The following is a 20,588-nucleotide window of genomic DNA, read 5'->3' on the forward strand; positions in this document are numbered from 1 at the left end:
CCCAAGCGACCTAGGAGTGAGACACACTTTCCGTGGTTGGCCTTTTCACCACTAGACCTTCGGCCCATGAATCAAGAAATACTCTCTTGGGATAATCCATAGTGTGATCTTGGAGATGATCCACCCGTGCAAATATCCTTCCTTAATTAACCAATTAAGAATCAAGTATAATCAAGGCAATCAGCCCTAATATCATCTTCTAGGAAAACATCTCTTTATTCCCATAGCAACTTGTCATTATAGACACCCATGCCATGCATTTGCCATCAACACAAGCCTTGGAATATTTATCCAAATCACAATGTAACAATCAATTGATTGAAAGAAAAACATTTAGGCCGTTGTTCAATCAACCAACAAAACTAATTGTATTTTTCCCAAACAATACAAGAATAGACAATAATAATCTCATCACATATTTGCTCTTCCTCTTGGGATCAAAGAGCGATTCTATGCAAAATTTTCTTAATACTTGTATACACAATTCTTAATATCATTCTTTTTTACGATTATGATATTCATAACCCCTGAACGATTGCTCTATCAACGAATAACCCATACGCAACTAATTGCAATTAACTTTCCTTGATGCATGCATGTTGCAAATTCCATCTTTCAAATATGTGAGGCCTATCCTTTCCCATGACCTATTCTTGTACATCATAGTATGGAGCCTAATGTATCTCATGCGAGAATCAAAACAAGCATCTATCAATTTGGAAATACATTACTTATGAGTGGTACCACAATTGGATTGACAGTGATGCCTTCGCCCGAAGCTTCATTGCTGGTTGTAGGATTGGCATCCGTACGTGACATTCTTCGCTTAGAGGCCATCATCCGCAAGTAGGCTCAAGAGATAAGAAGGCAAAATAGATTCGAGATGGAAGAGGGTAAGAGAAGATGGTTAAGTCGAGGAGCGAAATAGAGGGAATTTGTGCAGCCTCTCGGGGTAACTCTCTCTCTCTCTCTCTCTCTCTCTCTCTCTCTCTCTCTCTCTCTCTCTCTCTCTCTCTCTCTCTCTCTCTCTCGCAATCTCTTGGAGGGGGTATCCTCCTCTCTACCTCTCTCTCATAGCCTTTTGGGGTCTCCTTATGCTCTCTTGTGCCTTCCCATGCCTCATATTTATAATGAATTAGGGAGGAGGGGATAAGGCTGAGAACAAGAGTGGAGGGGCTCTTAGAAGACTCAGTGATTTGATGCTCAGATCATAAATCTAATAGTTGAATTAGCTCCAAAAGGGAGGTAAAACTCCAAGATGCTTGCTTAGAAAGCTCTCGGTTCACTCCTTCTTCTTTTCTCTATTCGAAGTGCTCTCTATTGCCTGTAGACTACGATCGCAGCGTGCGCGATTTCGTCAGTCACTCTTCTTCAATTTTTTCTTTTTATAAAATCTCCAAAACTAACTAAAATATCACTTGTCTTTTCTTTTAAATGACTTTCATTTCTATCTTTTTAGGATAATATCTAAAATATACTAGTTTTTCCCCCCCCAAAATCCTAATATTTTTGGACCATCCAAACTATACACATTAATACTAGTGAAAAAAATAGCTCATAAGCCTCGTTCATGTTGTAACTTTCATGAAGGTTGGCTACGGTCCTTGTCAATCTAAGAAAAATATCAGATTTACGACTCTCATTTTTTAAAAATATATTTTTAATTAAATAATAATTATTAGCTATTAACGTTAGTTAGTTTTTACCTTAGTTAGTCTTTAGTTAGTAATCTTACTAACTTATTAACTGACTAACTAACTTTCGAACTAGCCGACTAACTTTTATTGCGTGGAAATATTACATTCAAATGGATCATCTACTGTGTCTAGTTCAGTAGAGGATAAAGGAGCTCTCTCACTCTGAGGAGACTCAAGGTAAGCATCCACTATTACACAATTGGCACCTCTATCTAGAATCACTCGACCAACGGGTTTATCAACTTGACAATTTGTCTGTAAAATCCATGGCCTACTTAGCAAAACTCAATAGCTAGGACGTCCTGCAAACCTTACCACCCTAAAGTCTAGATAGCATTCCACGCTTGCAATGGTAATGTGAACTTTAGTGATGCAACCCGTCCGATTGTCTTAGACTATCATCAGCCATCCTTTTGAATCTCTAGACCTAGCCTCTCCATCAAGTCTAAACTCATGATATTGACGGAGGATCCAATGTCCACAGTAGCGCACTCCACCAATATTCCATCCACATATGCTGGAACCCTAGGGTAATGCTTTTCAGCATGATCGAACAAATCTTCTCCCACTTGTGCTATGCCCAAAGGTTCTACAATATACCTAATAAGCAAGATTTTCTTGAATTCCTTGCGTACTCCTGGAGAAAGTTTAATCAACTACAAAAGATTCATGTTTGGTTTAACTTCGCAAAGAGAAATTGCTAGATCAAAGTCGTGGTAGCTAGCCAAAGTTCTCTTCTCGTGCCAAACCATTCTCTCCTTTGGTCTTTGGACCAGCTTTAGTGCATCTTTTTTAACTTTTGCTTTCTTTCTTGGTAATCATTTATCCTTCTCGGGATTAACTTTACTATCAACAGGCCTTAGAGGTCCACCTTCCATATCAAGATTCAAAACTTGCTTTCCCCTAGCATATTGCTTAGGGTTTCCCTCGATAGGTTTTACAGTTCCTTTATCACCCTCTTTAATCTTTTGACCTCTTGTTATGGCTCATAGATTAGAAGTTTCAGCGTCATTGACACATACATCCTCAATAAGACTGACTCCATTGCCATGAGGAAACTCCTCTAAATTAGCCTTTCCTAGTTGCAATATTTATCTTGGTCCCTCATCTTACTGGAGAACTAATCTTACTCCAACAAGTAGCAGCTAAGTGGCCACCCAAACTTTTTGCAAATATCGCATTTGATATTCGAACAATTCCTAGGGAAATGTTGGCCACCACACCACTTAGAACTGAATCTTGAGGGGGCACCCTCTTCAGGGCATCGACTCCCTATCAAATTCTACTGCTTCTTAAGAAAATTAACATCCACAGATATTTGTCTATATTTATCCTTAACTTCGCCTAGGACATTAGAGGCACTCTACTCATAGTTGCAATCATCTGTCTGTTGTCCCATCGACCTAACCACTTGATTAGGAATTGGCCGCTGACCTACTGGGACAACATTAGGATTCATTATTTGGCCTCCACCATTTAGTGGGCCCATCTAACTAGCCATGGGCATAGTCATACTACTGGGAGGAGCTAGTAACATAGGCAGATTCAGCATCATACTCCCTCTGTCATTCGCATTTGACATGGGGTCCCCTTGACTCCTGTTGGTCAGTGCCAAATTATTACCATTCCAATTTATCCTTATTGCGTAAGCTGTTTGCAAGTGCAAACCTACTCCTTCTTCTTGGGTAATAGCATTGTCAATGTTGGCTAAAGCGACAAGTCTCAACTACACTTGGATATTGAAATATATTCCATGTAGGAAATATTGCAACTGTGCACCCGGTGGAATGGGGATATAAGTATTAAGTTTGCGAAGAACTTGCTTTAGCTTCTTCGCATAGGCCTAGACATTCTCATTTGGCTCTCGGCGTGTTACATTCAAGACACGCAACCAACACTGTCCACCCCTCTCAGGAGCAAACTCTCTAGGGAAGGCTGTGAAGAATTAGTCAATGCTAGTTATGATTCTAGCCTCTAGATTGTGATACCATATTGCTGCCCTTCCTTTTAACGTCATATTGAAGAACATCATTAGGTGTCCTTCGTCTTGGATTCGATAGTTGAACATGAGTGTTTTGAAACTCCTTAATATGGAGTTCTCCATCTTCTTCTGCTAACCCATGGAAGATGAGCAAAGGTGCTCCTAATGCCAGTAAATCTAGTGTCCCTACTAGAATTGTGATGGGTTGTGCCATGGCTATAACCAGATTGACAACAAGAGTTTATGTAGGTAAAACTGCATCCCCACTTAAAGTGGGTTGATTGACTGGAAGCGGGGAAGTACTAAGACTTCCACTTGCACTCAAAGGGCTACCTACAGCTTAGGTTTCTTTCCACTCCAAGTATAAGTCATGTCCTAGGAAGACAATTGCTATGCAATCCAAGATCGATACCATGGCATGCGTCATGCATAGTGCATACGATCCTAGTGCACAAATAATATTCATCAAATCAGCACTTTCTGATGTGGAAAAACAGCCCTTTCATGATTTTCACTAAACGTATTCGATATATGGAGACTAGCACTGATTTCTTGTGCTAATAGCCCTTAAAACTAGAATATTGCAATTCAAAATGAAATACACAGTCAAATATTTCAAAGATTCACACCCTCTCAGCCCTCTTACTCTCTTAACCTCACCCTTTCCCTCTAACGTTTAGGTTGTGCTGCGTTGCATAGGTGTAGGGTTTTGTTTTTCGTCTTTTGCGATATATAAAGCAATAAAGACGCACTAGAACATAAAGACAAGGGTGAGCTGAGGCTTAACCCCATACCTTGAACCTTTATAAGCCCCAAAACCCATTTTCTTTTCATTTTTTCCTATTTTTGCTATTTTCCACTATTTATTTATACATAAAAATAGGTTATTTTCTGATTTATGACTATGGATTGATTATGACAACTGAAATATGTTTTTTCTCAGAATTTTATCCCATGCACATCTCTTTTTTCCACCTGAAACCAATAAAACCTTCATTTTTACACTAAAAATGTGATTTTTGGGTTATAATTTAATTATTACAACTATTTATCATTATGGATCGGCATTCCTTTTATGCACAACCCTCAATCATAAAGCAAAAAATATCCAAATAAATTTTTATTCCATATGAATTCCATTTCAACCATCAAACATAAAAAAGAAGCAAATTTCCTTTGTAAAAATAAGGCATACCACTTACTTGCGTGTTGTGGGTTTTTTTTTTTTTTTTGGGTTTCCAATGGACCGATCAGCAACAAATACTCAATGTTGAACATCTCCCCTCAGCCTCCTCTTGATCATGGAGCAATCCGATTCATGCCGGACAAGCATTCGTCATCGCATTCGCTTCCTGATTCTTGGCATGTGAAGCACCATTTGGGGGAGAGAGATGGAGGAGAGAGAAAGACTAAAATTGGTTCTTCATGTTTAGGCAACCATTGCTCGCACGAAGAACGGTGATGGAGAGCGTGGGAAGCAAGAAGATCAGGGATGTAATTGGTTTAGGGGGTTACATTGAGGCTCCATAGCCCCCCCCTCCTCTCCAACAAAAAATCGTCGCCCAAGAAGCCATGACATCAGTTTTCTCCATGCACGCAAAAAATGGACCCCCCCCCCCATTCGTCAAATTTGGGGGTGCCCAAGGGCCCCCCCAAAGGTCACACCCCTCTAATTCTCCCTATTGGCCCCTTTTTCGGCCTATCTCCCATGTTCGGCGTCCAAATCAACTTTTGAAAAATTTTGGGCATTTGTCTCAAGGTCCCACACTACAAGACTCTTCTTGAGATCCAATATGAAAGATGAAAAAATTATAAAAAATTCAAAACCACTAGTTGGTGGGTCTTTAAGCGCTTTTGGAGCCCGTCGTTTGCCGCTTAAAATTGTACTGATTGCAGCTGCCGCCTTCGACGAATTCTATTTTTCCCTTGAAATTCAGATATTTTGGCTATTTTTAAGCACTTCTCAAAGTCAAAAATCAGCTGGTCAAAACCCTACGTATTCATTTGAACTAGGGTTTGTTACGTAATTCATATAGTTACTTAAGAACTTTGAATTCCTTTCAGCTTCAAGCAAGATGGGCTTTGCGAAGAATCCTTCAACTCTTTAGGGTTTGAAATTCTTTCAACTTCCTAGGAACCCTACGTATTCTATCAAAATTTCAATCTATGTTTTGTGAGATGTAATAGGATTTCCTATTATTTCTACCAAGCAAGCAGATGTGAATGCATAAAATCTATCTAGCTTAATTGCAGTTTAATGCGTATTCTTGAAACTTTTCATATATATATATATATATATATATATACTTCCATTGTCCTTGACCTTGTCTTGTACTCTTTTAAATTGGGCTTTTGTCATTCCTAGGTTCTAATCTTTATAAGACCAAGATCTATTATTCCTAGATCTGGGCTGAACTTCTTGGGTAATGGGACTTGCTCTTATCAATGTGTCTTGTAAATCTGTAGGACACATAGATTCCAATTAGGTATTCATTGGAGGATCTAACCCATTGCAAAATTTGGAAACTTGTTGGGATATGATAATAGTCGGGGCATTAGCAAAGAGACAAATTTTGAGTAGTATGCCTCTAGCTCACCTCCAGAGATAGACCAAACTACTTTATCTTAAAGAACTCGTTCATCTTCTGAGTCCTGTATGCCAATGGCATATATCTCCCTTGCACTGCCTTTTTGAGTTTATCCCAAGTTATTGTTCTTTTAGCTATTGCTTTTGGTCTTTGCACCACTGCTTCCACTAGAGCCTAGCTTCGCCGGTCAGCTTGAGCTTGGCAATCATAGCCTGGTTTGCAGGTGTTGTTCATGCTGCATTGAAGTAATCCTTTATGGATTCAATCCATACTTCAGCATCGGCTTCAACAATTTTCCCTTTCCCATCAAATTCTAGTGGTTTGATTTGTTTGAGAAGAACCTTCTTCTCTTGTGCCTTTACCAGGCTTAGTGCTGGACATGATCTTGATTCTGCATTTGGGGTAGTGTCCTATTTGATTAAAATTTTTGCATTAAGATTGCATTTACACATCTCTTCACAACTTGTCTCAATGCACCGATTTTGATTAAATCACACATACTTCAACACTGTGCAACAAGTCAAGTAATTATAAATTCTTATTTATTCAAAAGAGGTATAAGCCTCAAGTACAATCATTCCGAGGAGATAGAGATAGGTTGGATAACTGTTCAAAAGATACATCAATGGTAGGAGAACAATTCCTTATTGGACTCTTTTACAAGGACAGAGTAATAGTATTATTTTGGGAATGGATTCTCAAGAAGCGATAAGCCATGGGAAGTTTAGGAAATCCCAGCTTCTGATAGCCATGATGTTTGCATTGCCCCATAATTTTAATTCTATTTGCCGGCAAGACTTTGACCACCTCTTCATAGATGTAGCAAGTCTGTTCTACCTATTAGCGTCTAATGTGCAGGATTGAGTTTGTTCCAAAATAGCATTACATGCATCATCATACTCTCTTTGAAGTTGTTTCTCTATGTCTTTGTCAACCTGCATCAATGCACCATCAAAGTGTCTTTTTCATTTCAGCATATCAATGATTGCATCGTGAAATTGACACTTCGTGATTCCAAGAACTTCACCAAGTGTGAATTCCACTCTACTACCAAGTACATGTTCTTCCAAGACTTTTTTAAGGTTTGTGGTAGTCTCAAGATCCGATTGTAACTTGTAACTGGGTTGCTTGCCCCTTTTCTTCCCTTCTTTTTTCTTCTCTTGAGATGCATCCTCCATAACATGCTCATGTATGACTTTATTAGCCTCTTTATTGCTCCATTTTACTTTGTGTTATGCATTTAGATGGGCCTGAAGAGGAAGGACCAGTAGTGTCCTCATCTCTTCTTCTCTTTTCTTCCACAAGAGCTTCTTGATTATGAACCTTAGCCAAATAAGCATAGGCTGAAAATGAATCCAATGGTGCATTCCATCTTATTCTTCCTCATATACTCTGACTTGCATCAACTAATTCGGACTTTGCCATTTTTCCCTTTTCGATGCAATCTAATGCTTGCATCCAAACATGATATTTTTCTTCAGTCATGCCTCCTTTATGAGCTTCATCAATCCTTTCAATTCTCAACCCATATGTGACTACATCTATGGCAACAAATGTTGTCCTTGTAGCCACCTCTTTCAACCTCTTCTGCATGCCACCATTTCCAAAATTTGGCTCTATTGGAAGACCAATTTCTTTTGAATGTATTTTTCCATCTTTTAAAAAGAATAACCTTTTTGCTTCCGCTTCACGGTAGGCTGTACAGTCTTGCTTTTCATGTTGTAAACTATTGAAAGATGAGAAGGATCGAAGCTTGCTTGGAAGTGAGCTATGGTGGAGAGCAAGAGCAAGAAGAGAGAGAGACATAAATGGGAACTCCAACAGTCACAATGTGTGATCAGGCCTTCCTTTATTAAACTTTCACTAAAAGAATAAAGAATAAAGTGACGATGATGGGTGCCCGCTACCTACAATGTGCAATGGTGGGTATTGTCAGTGTAGTAATACACGGGCGTCTAGGCAGAGGTGCCTTTATCCCCAACAACCTCCCATTTAAAGGTGAATCTGCCCCAGTGAGGAGTGAAAAGAAAAAGAAAAGACAGTACAATGCACACATGTACAACAGGATGAGGAAAAATATCATCTCATCCAATGCCCATCAATCTCTTGAGGAAGGCAAAGCGCTTAGTAGTGAGGCTTTTCAAGAGCAGATCTACAGGATTTTTGTCAGTGGAGATCTTGACAAGGTCAATAAACTTGTCCTCCACAGCCTCGCGTATGAAGTGATACCTCACTTCAATGTGTTTCATCTTCGCATGGAAGACCGGATTCTTGGCTAGCTGAATAGCACTCATAGAATCCGAATGCAACGTAGGTATAGTATCAATCCCAAGGTCATGAACCAAATGGCCCAACCATATGGCCTCCTTGCAAGCCTCAGTGGCCGTGACATACTCGGCCTTAGTGGTAGAGAGAGTTGTACACTTCTGAACCCTGGACATCCAAGAAACAGTACCTCTAGCATAGGCAAAGATATAGCCAGAAGTGGACTTCCTACTATTTGCATGTCTTGCATAATCAGAGTCTGTGTAGCCCACAACTCCTGTATCCTAGCTGCCATAGCAAATACACATATCTGTTGCGCCCTTCAGGTATCTCATGATACCTTTTACGGCATCCCAATGCTTTTTTCCATGTGTAGCCATATAGCGTGCCACAACACCAACTGCAAAGGCAATACCTGGATGAGTGGCTATCATGGCATACATCAAACTACCCATGACTAATGCATAAGGGATCTTGACCATCTTGGGCCTCTGCTCATCCGTTTGCAGACAATCGGCATGTGAAACCTTCACATAAGAAGGCAATGGACAACCAATGGGCTTTACGTCCTGCATGCAAAAACGCTCAAGGACTTTATGAATGTACTCCCTCTGTGAGAGGTAGAGTAGTCCCTGATGCCTATCACGCTTAATGCACATACCAAGAATGTGAGAGGCATGTCCCAAATCCTTCATCTCAAAGCTCTTCTTCAGCTAATATTTAAGAGCATCCAGCTCATCATGAGTTTTCCTTGCTATCAGCATATCATCCACATAAAGTACAAAAATAAGCAATGAGCCATCACGGGCTTTCTTCGTATAAAGACAGGGATCCATAGCACTTCTGCTGTAGCCATGTGACTTCATAAAGGCATCAAACTTATGATACCACTCCCTAAGTGTCTACTTCAAGCCATAAAAACTTTTCTTCAACTTGCACACTAGGTGCTCCCTACCAAGTTCTGCAAAGCCCTTAGGTTGTTCCATGTATATCTCATCATGCAAATCCCCATGCAAGAATGCAGTCTTGACATCCATCTGATACATGTCCAAGTCAAGCTACGCGACTAAGGCCAAAACCAAGCATAGGGTGGTCATCTTGACCACAAGAGAAAAGACTTCATCAAAGTCAACTCCATGCTTCTGTTTAAAACCCTTAGTGACAAGTCTTTCCTTATAAGCCGTCTTGGGGTTGGGTAGTTTTCATCTTGTACACCCATTTGCATGGCAAATCCTTCTTGCCCTAAGGCAGTGCAACCAAATCCCAAGTCATATTCTTGTATAGAGAGTCAATCTCAAACTGCATAGCCCTCTCCCAAGAGTGACTATCACCCCTGCGCATAGCCTCATCATAGGTGAGAGGCTCTCTTGCATCTGTAACTTGCATCTGTAACCAAGACATAATGCATCGAGGGCTCAAATCTATCAGGTGGACATCTATCAAGTAGACCGTCCAACACCTTGACCATGTGTACCAACTGCTGCTACATGCTGTCCAACTAGCTGTGCACGAGCACATGGCTCCTCCTGGAATATAACCCTACGTATCTCTACCACATTTTTAGGTTGCTTATGCATCTTGTCTTCATGGAAGACTACATCATGGTTGCATATGACTTTCCACACTTGTGGATCCCAGAGGTGGTAACCCATCTCGCCTACATTCCCATAGCTAAGGAAAATGCATTTGATACCCTTAGGATCCAACTTAGCATGCTTGTCTTTGGACACATGGCAGAATGCCTCACATCCAAAGACACGAAGATGCACATAAGATGGAGGTTTCCTAGTCCATACCTCCTCTACAACTTGGAAATCCAAACCACTAGAAGGTGATCTATTTATGACATGCACAGCTGTACTGACTGCCTCATCCCAAAAGCTCTATGGTAAGACTGCATGGCTAAGCATACTGCATACATGCTCCTGGATGGTTCTATTCATCCGCTCAACCAAACCATTCTCGGGTGGGGTATAGGGGACGGTCAATTGGCACTTAATATTCCTCTCATCACATAGTTGCTCAAAAGCACGTGACACATATTCTCCCCCATTGCCAGTCATAAGGCATTTCAGCCTATGCCCAGTCTAGTTTTCAACAAATGCAAGCCTTCTCTGAAATACAGCCAAGACATGGAACTTAAGCTTAATGGAGTAAGTACAGACTTTATGCGAAAAATCATCAATGAATGTCACAAAATACTTTCCACCACCCATAGACTAACAGGGTATGGGCCCACAGACATCCGAATGTACCAATGCCAAGGGCTCACTCATGCATGTCCTACCAAACTTCTTATGTGTATTCCTTGTTAAGAATCACGTGGTGGGGGGACTTGCTCAAGATGCTGCACCGAACACACACAGAATGCACAAGAAGAAGCTCACTCAAGAGACAAGAAGAGAGATGGAGGCCAAAACGTTTTCTTGCTGGTTTCTTCTTCTTCTTCCACCCACTTTACAATGTACACAAAGTATAGATAAGATACAACATAAAGGAAAGTGGCCTACTAAGTCAAACAATGCATAACCCACTACACTAGTCGACTGGCATTATAACTATGCCAGCTGTAAATAGGTGTAACAACTTGAATATAATAAGTAATGAGTCAGTGGCCATGTGAGAGTCATAATGACCACCGACGTGCTAAGTATAGATGTGTGGACCCATCTAATCAGGCGGTCCATCATCAATGTTTGCATGTGTTGAGCTTGTCATCTCAACACTCCACCTCAAGCTCAACTGCATCTCTGCAACTCCAAGTAAGCTTCGAAACTTTTGAAGCTTCTCTGTACCCAATGCCTTCGTGAAGATGTCAACTATCTGATCATGTGTACTGATATACACCAAGTCAATCTCACCTACTAGTACATTCTCTCTCACAAAGTGATAGTGTACCTCAATATGTTTTATCCTGCCATGGAACACAGGGTTCCTAGCCAACTGTATACTGCTCATGTTGTCACAATAAATGACAACTGGACCTTCCACCTGCTACAGCCTCTATACTCAACAAAGCAACTGTAGATTTCTTTTTGCTGCTCCAAGCAACTGCTGCACTACCAAGAGAGAACATGTATCCGCTGGTAGATCTTCTATCAGACATACTACCAGCCCAATCTGCATCTGCGTATCCAAACACCTATACATCTGTACCTGCCTCATAGAAAAGTCCATAATGTAATGTGGACTTCACATATCTCAATATGCGTTTGACGGCATCCAAATGTGGCTTTCTAGGTACTTGCATAAACTGACTCACAAGACCAACTGCGTAGCTCAAGTCTGGCCTTGTAATGGTCATGTAAATCAAACTCCCCACTATCCTCCTGAACATAGTAGGGCCTTCTATCTCATCCCCAACATCAACACTCAACTTTACATTCTGCTCCAACGGGACTGAAAGTGGTTTGCATGTTGTCATACCATACTTGGACAACATATCCAAGCCATATTGTCTTTGGGACAGCTATATACCATCATCACATCTGATCACCTCAATGCCAAGGAAGTACCTTAGCTCACCTAAATCCTTCATCTCAAACTTCTTCTTCAAGAAGTCCTTGACTTCAGCAATCCCACTATCACTATCACCTGTAATAATCAAGTCATCCACATAGATGACTATGATGACCGAACCTACATCTCCCTTTCTCACATAAATTGAGTGATCAGCATTAGAAATATAAAAGCCAGTATTGACAAGATACTCTCTGATCTTGTCAGACCATGCTCTAGGTGCTTGCTTGAGCCCATAGAGCGTCTTTTTCAACATGCACACATACGTGGGATGCTCTAAATCTTCATAACCTGCTAGCTGATCCATATACACTTCTTCCTGCAAATCACCATGCAAGAAGGAATTCTTCACATCCATTTGCTACAACCTCCAACCTTTGGCTCCTACCAAAGCAATCACACATCTAACAGTTGCCATCCTAGCAACTCAACTGAAGGTTTCATCATAATCTATGTCATATGTCTGCGCATAGCCTTTTGCAACCAGCCTAGCTTTGTACCTACTAATAGAACCATCTGCATTGTGCTTAATCTTATAAACCCACTTACATCCAATAGCTTTCTTGCCCTTTGGCAATGATACTAGATCCCAAGTCTTATTGGCCTCTAATGCAGCCATCTCCTCATCCATTGCTGCATCCCAATGAGTATGACCAACATCATCCTCAAAACAAGTGGACTCAACATCCTCAACTAGTTTCACCATATAAGCATAATGGTGAGCTACATAACCTTCAAAACCAAATCTTTTAACAGGGTATCTGACCCTACTAGATCTGTGTACCACCGGATCACTCAATGGAGCCTTTACATTATTATGAGCTCTCTGTACACCTGGTGTCCTCATTGAAGGAATGCCAAGCTCATCATCCAAACTCTCTAAACCACTGGAATCTCTATCAAGAACTGCATCAATGCCTTCTGACACTTTATTCTTTCCTTTGTCTTTACCTGTAGTGCTACTAGATGTACGTGAAGATGTAGAGCTACTCCTTAGTCTCCCAAACCAAGGACTACCAAATGATGTCTTTGGTCCACTAAGAGTCCGTGATTCTTGCTTTTCATCCTGCACATGAGTGTCATGATCATCATCATCATCTAATACATCACCACTAGATGCATACCAACTGCTCATTTCATCAAAGATGACATCTCTGCTCACTCTGAACTTACATGTGACAGGGTTATAACAGCGATAGCTTTTCTGCTCTAAAGAGTATCCAATAAAGACACATTTTTTTGCCTTTGGATCAAGCTTCTTCCATAGCTCATCTGGCACATGAACGTATGCAACACAGCCAAATACCTTCAAGTGCGATACATCAGGCTTCTTGCTAGTAAAGCATTCTTCAGGAGTCATCCCATGAACTGCAGCTGTGGGAGTTTTGTATATGCCTGTTTTTCCTTTCTGCAACACCATTTTGCTGTGGGGTATATCTGCATGTGAACTGTCTCTTTATCCCATGAGACCTCAGAAAATCATTGAACTCATTCGAGAGGTACTCTCCCCCTCAATCTGACCTCAAGCACTTTACTTTCAAGCCTATTTCTCTTTCAACTGTAGCCTTGAAAGTTCTAAAGTGCTCAAATGCTTCACTCTTTTCCTTCATAAAATATACCCACAGCTTTCTAGAACAATCATCAATGAATGTGACAAAGTATGAACTGCCTCCAAGAGATACATTTTGTGTAGGCCCCCAAATGTCTGTATGCACAACATCAATGATATTTCTGCTTACATCTCTGTCATGTGAAAAGGGTTGTCTTGCCTGCTTACCAAACTGACATGCTTCGTATACCTTATGAAATTCTGCAACTCTAAATGTAGGCAAACCTGTAACCAACCCTTTAGATTGTATTAATTTCAGCCTTTGTACATTTGCATGTCCAATGCATTTGTGCCAAATTTCAATATCTGCAACAACACCTTTTCCTTTAGCATACATAGCAGCATTCATAGTAGGAAATCCAGCATCCAGAGTAAACATACGTCCAACTCTACTTCCCTTTGCTACCAACCTGCATTTGTCATTGAAGTCTTCTACAAAGCAGCCCTTTGCATTAAATCTAACTTGCAGCCCTTGCTCTACCATTTGATCAATTGACACCAAGTTCTTTGTAATAGATGGCACATGTAATACATCTGAAAGACTCTTTGTCTTACCATCATGCAATGACAAGGAAACTTTTCCAATGTGTGAAATTGGGTGGCATGAATCATCACCCGTCTGCACATAACCTGCATTTTGCAAATCCTGCATCTCTCCAAACCATTTTGCATGATTGGTCATATGATTGGATGCACCTAAATCAACATACCAAACATCATCATGTGTTCCCTTTCTTGTAACAGCATTCAGCATATGCTGCATAACAAACAAATGTTCATTTTTGTCTTCATTTTATCGTGAAGACGATGCATAGTTTCCTTGCTGCAACTTACCACTGCGAATATCATCTTTCTTAGCATAACATTGGGCTGCAATATGACCTGTTTTGCCATAGTAGTGACACACAATACCAGAGTTGTTAGAACCTCTATTCTACCATCCACCTCTTCCTCTAAATCTCCCCCTGCCTCTAAATTTACCACGACCTCCTGAAACCTGCATATCACCAAATTGCTGATTCAATCTGTTTTGCTGGTTGTCACTACCACATCCTGTACCACGGCCTCTTGAAGAGAACCTGCCACGTCCCCTTCTTGGACTGGAGTAGAAAGCTTGGACCTGTTCACCACTTCTTTCAGATGTCTCACTCTGCATGTTGATCTCTTCAATGATCATAAGGGAGATCAACTCATCAAAATATGGAAATGGTTTTCTAACATATACGGAAGTTACAAAAGACTTCCAAGCCTTTTCATTGTTAAGTCCACCCAAGGTAGACGACACCAAATCATCATCATCGGGCATTGCATCAATCACTGCCAAGGCATCTGCAATGCTCCTTATCTTTAGTGCATACTCATTGATAGATATCTTCCCTTTCTTCAATGTATTCAACTCTTGCTTGAGTTGAATCTTTCGTGTCTTTGTATTTATAGAAAACATACTTTCAAGTATGGTCTAAGCTGCATATGAATTCTCTGCATTTCTAATATGTCCTAGCATATTATTGTCAATTACTACAAACAACCAATACATGACCTTTTTATCTTTTGCATTCTATTCCTTCCGTGCCTTTGTCTCTTCTACAGTTGGAGGATCACTCACCTCCGGCTCCTTTTCTTCACCTGAAACAAACTCATAGAGGCCTTTTCCAATAAGGAAGTTCGTGACATGGAACTTCCATGAAGGGTAGTTGTTATTGTCGAGCTTTTCAATGATAGGGCTTCCACTGTTCTCTGCTATTATCACAAAATTAATACCAAATAGCAAGCAAATCTTCTACAACCCTCGATCTGTAGTGCATAGCAATACAACAAACAGCCTTTTTTACTATCTGCTCAACAATACATGCAATCTACAACTGTTTGCAGATAAACCTTATGTTTTCTTTCTGCAAATACATCAATAATTACAGATTCACAATCTGTAACCTGCGCACCCACTTTCGATCAAAACAGTCGAAATCACAGTGTACCCTGAAACTGATGCCCGCAACCTTGCGGCTCTTAACGGGGCCTGAAACGGCCTCAGATGCCCAAAATAACTGCGGGAAAGCCCTAAAGGAATTAATCTGCAGAATACACAATGCTCTTCGCGCATACCAAATCTCACTGCAATCTGAGATTTTTGCTCTGCCCTATTTTCGGTGCCTCCACAGGCACTATCCAAGAGAAAGAGTGGAAGGATGGGAGAGCTTTTACCCCGTGACTTTCTTGCTCAAACCTTGCTTCTTCTCCTTCACTTCAGCCTTCGAAATCAGCCTCTCTTAGTGGCGCGGCTCTGATACCATGTCAAGAATCACGTGGTGGGGGGACTTGCTCAAGATGCTGTGCCGAACACACACAGAATGCACAAGGAGAAGCTCACTCAAGAGACAAGAAGAGAGATGAAGGCCAAAACGTTTTCTTGCTGGTTTCTTCTTCTTCTTCCACCCACTTTACAATGTACACAAAGTATAGATAAGATACAACATAAAGGAAAGTGGCCTACTAAGTCAAACAATGCATAACCAACTACACTAGTCGACTGGCGCTATAACTATGCCAGTTGTAAATAGGTGTAACAACCTGAATATAATAAGTAATGAGTCAGTGGCCATGTGAGAGTCATAATGACCACCGATGTGCTAAGTATAGACGTGTGGACCCATCTAATCAGGCAGTCCATCATCAATGTTTGCATGTGTTGAGCTTGTAATCTCAACATTCCTAGTCTATCTGTCATAAAGACAATGCTCACATGAATCAAAACATGCATAGTCAAGGGGCGATAAGTACTGTAAACCAGAAAGCATTTTCATTCCCTTCAAGGACATATGGCCCAAAAAATGGGCATGCTAAAGAGATACATGTGGGATGGAACCCACTGACAAAACATGGTCAATAGAAAACCCATCAACTACAAGAGAATAGAGGCTACTAGCTTTGGCACCTCTAGCAAGCACAAGTCTGCCACGGGTGATAATCCCCAAATGAAACATGAAGCTCAGCATCATCAAGGTGCTCTGCAGACATAAGACTGCGTGTAAGTGTAGGTACATGATGTACATCCTGTAACAGAAAAGTACTGCTAGTAGAGAACTACAACTGTACATTCCCAATGCCAACAATAGCAAGTGATATGTCATCACCCAAGTGAACTCAACCAAAGAAAGTGCGGTAGGAGTAAAACCACTCACAGCATGGTGTAACATGAAATGAAGTACCAGAATCCAAAAGCCAACACTATGCATACATAGAGTGAACATCGACCAACGATGTAGCATCACAAGAACTAGTTGCAAGTATGTACTCCTCATCGGAGTCATCAATTTGCATGACATTTATCTCCTCGATTTTCAAACTGGATTTTGCAAGCGTAATGTTGTGATTAGAGGAATTTTCCTATACTTTGTCTTTCCCCTTCTCTTTGTGCTTCTCATTGCGCAACTCATGACACTGTGGTTGTATATGACCCTTTTTGCCGCAATGATGACATGTCACATTAGCATTTTCCCCATGAGACTTGTTGTGCGACTTACCACGCAACTTAGATCTAGACTTCTACGAGTCTTTGCCATGGCCATTCCCATGGTCATTCTTGCCATTACCATCTCTAACTCTAATAGTCAAAGCATGCAACACACGAGAGGCATCCAAGTTCTTACGGTTGATCTCTTCTTGCAAAAGAGCACTCTCTACATTATGCAAGTTCAAAATAGTAGCAGGAGCACATAAGGCAGTGCAAAATACATCCCATGACTCACTTAGAGTCCCAAGCAAAAACATTGGAGTAACCTCATCATTAAAGGTAATACCCTGCGAAGTCAAGTTCTTGAGAATAGCATGGAACAGTCTCAAATGAGCAGACATTGTCATATACTCCTTCATGCATAGGTCCATAAGCTACTTCAGTCAATACATCTGACTTGCTGGACTTTTCTTGTCATAGAGGTTCTTGATTTTATCCCAAAGCTTCCAAGCCCTATGTGATTCCTCAACCACATTGTAATGCACATGTTCAGTGAGAGACAAGATGAGGGTGGACTTGCATAACTCGTCAAGTTCATCCCATTTGTCATTAGTCATAGTCTTAGGTTGCTCGCCATACATCCTTAGTGGCTTTATTTGCGATTTCTGCACCAATACTTGCCAAACTTGGCTCTTCCAATAGGCATAATTCGTACCATCAAGCTTAGTGATGTTGAAGATAGCACTGTCAGTGGAAGAAGAACCCGTAATGCAATCCAAAACAATGCAGATAGTTCAAAACTGATTGCTGTTTTCTACTGTAAACAACCAAAATACCACCAAAACACAAGGCAAAATGACCAGGAACTGATAGCTAATGATGTCTCCCACCAAGTACCATTAAAAGTACATAAATTAGTATGATTTAGCATGAAAATTCCACATCAATCCATACATAACTGCTTGCTATAATAAATTACAGCTAGGTACAATGAGAGCAAACTATAGGCAAAATCAATGCACCAAGTCAACCACTGAGACTGTCAAAGCATAACGAGCATCAAGCGAGCATAAATTAGCATATGACAATCATACGGACATGGAGCAAACACCCAAGCATATCAAACAAATCCATTAGTAAGCCGGAACACCCCTTGTGTAATAGGGCAAAGTGTAAACAACACTGGTAAGACCTGACACAAAGAGGTGGATGCTCAGGGAGTATGAAGCCCAAATCAGCCGAAGAACATGTATGCAGACCATGGCATATCAACCATGCAACATCCAAGTAAAGAAGATCCCAGTCTCAAAAGACTCAAAGCTCAATAGCATAAACCACCTGCTCAATGTCTATCAAACATCCAACGATGCTCCCACTAGCACAAAAGCCATATGGATCAAGCCAAGAAGTGCAAGAAGGGCATATGAGAGCACCAATGATGAAAGATCCAAGACCATACATCAATAAGACATCATGAGCATATATGCTCTGTAGCCTCTAATTAGAGCATCCATAGACATCAATTGTATCCCAAATACGACTCTGGCAAGCCAAGAAATATCCCAAGTAAGTTCCCAGAAGCCAAATGCAAGCCAAGACAAGGCAATAGTAGCAATCGGCTCCAAACAATGTAACTAGCATGTAGTAGTGGCATAGGCCAAGCATGTCAAGACCGGTCAGACATAGGTAACATACATGCCATATGTACATCCAAGACAGAGCATCAAATGCATTCCAAAGCTAAGCTCAAGCTCAAATGAAGATCCGAAACTAAAGACAAGCTCGATGCCGTACCCCGAAGGTCAATACTTCATTGCATATCCCAAAGACATAGCTCGAAACCAATAGGCATAACCAAACTAGAGGTAAAATAACTTGTCAACCAAGGTAGCATAAATCCCAACCAATAACAAAGTGTCCGCATCCAAATCAAGGCTCAATAGCTCTCAAATAGCATATCTGGGCAAAAACCATGATGACCAAGCATCAATACATCCAACAGGACACCCGAATGTCAACAAAGAGCATTATGCATAAGCCGTCCCTAATAAAACCTTGCTTCCCAAACAATGTACAGCAGTAAATCACAGCATAAATCGAGCTATGGAAGCTCAAACCAAGTCCCAAAGCATCTCAAAACATTGGGCAAATATCCCTAAAGTATCTGGGCATCAAATACCAAGCCTTGAGAACATCACATAAGCTAAGAGCGTGACATTTTCTTGTTGCAAATCAACTCAGATATGTTATAGAAAATGCTTGATCAAAATTTGGTAGATCTAACATCAGCATCGTGTCCGAAGCATGCCAAAACCCCAAGTTAGACTCTTATCTTGCCTAAATCAGGTTCCGAATATCCGAGATATGAGAAAAAAATGGGATTTTTTACCTAGATTTTGAAACATGCACAAAAAAAACGTGAGCTGATTGTGGGGCCTGCTAGTTATGCTGAGGATAAGGGGGAAAATGGGGGCATAGAAGGTGTCCAATGAAGCTAAGAAACATTTGCAAAGAGCCTATGACGGGCCGGGGAGAGACGGGAGATGAAATCTTACCTCGGGGGAAAGAAGCCATGGCTGGCATTGAAGCTCCAAGCTCTAGGTCTTCAATCCGGGGTGAAGTAATACCAAGCCAAGCTCCATGATCAAGCTCTAATCCAAAGCTTTGATACTAGTTGAAAGGTGAGAAGGATCGAAGCTTGCTTGGAAGTGAGCTATGGCGGAGAATTAAAAATCAAGCTCTAATCCAAAGCTTTGATACTAGTTGAAAGGTGAGAAGGATCGAAGCTTGCTTGGAAGTGAGCAAGAAGAGAGAGAAACACAAATGGGAACTCCAACAGTCACAATGTGTGACCGGGCCTTCCTTTATTCAAATGGTCACTAAAAGAATAAAAAATAAAGTGACTGTGATGGGTGTCCGCCACGTGCAGTGTGCAGTGGCGGGTACTGTCAGTGTAGTAATACACGGGCGGCTAGGCAAAGGTGCATTTACCCCCAACAACTATCACATCAAATACATCTCCTCTTATTCGTTCTTTGAACAGTCTTTAGGTTGTTGCCCAACCCTTTTCTTCTACCTTAACATCCAACTTTTTGACCTTTACTTTGATTTCTATCAAATTTAGCCTCAAATCACGCATGCCTTTGATTAATTCATCCATAGCATCACCTTTAAGAATTGGACCAACAAGTATAGCCAGTTATTCTTCCATAGCCACAGGCCCCTTGGCTACAATTTCAACCCCATTCCGAGCACTAGCAGGTGTAGTACCTGTACGCCATCTTAATTTCATCCACACTCTCTTTATCAACATATGCATTGCCTCAATTACATTAGCCCAATCTAATTTCAGCCATGTTTCAGAAGAGACATTTTCTAAACGATCAGTCAGCTTATCCTACAAAACAAGATCTTTAGCCTTCAAAAACAAATCAATTTTATGACTCTCCAATGATTGCTACTCATCGGCATCCAACTG

Source organism: Lygodium microphyllum, chromosome 17, assembly GCF_053477565.2.
Source record: "Lygodium microphyllum isolate KBCC chromosome 17, Lygodium_microphyllum_v1.1.10, whole genome shotgun sequence".
NCBI classification, from domain to species: Eukaryota; Viridiplantae; Streptophyta; class Polypodiopsida; order Schizaeales; family Lygodiaceae; genus Lygodium; species Lygodium microphyllum.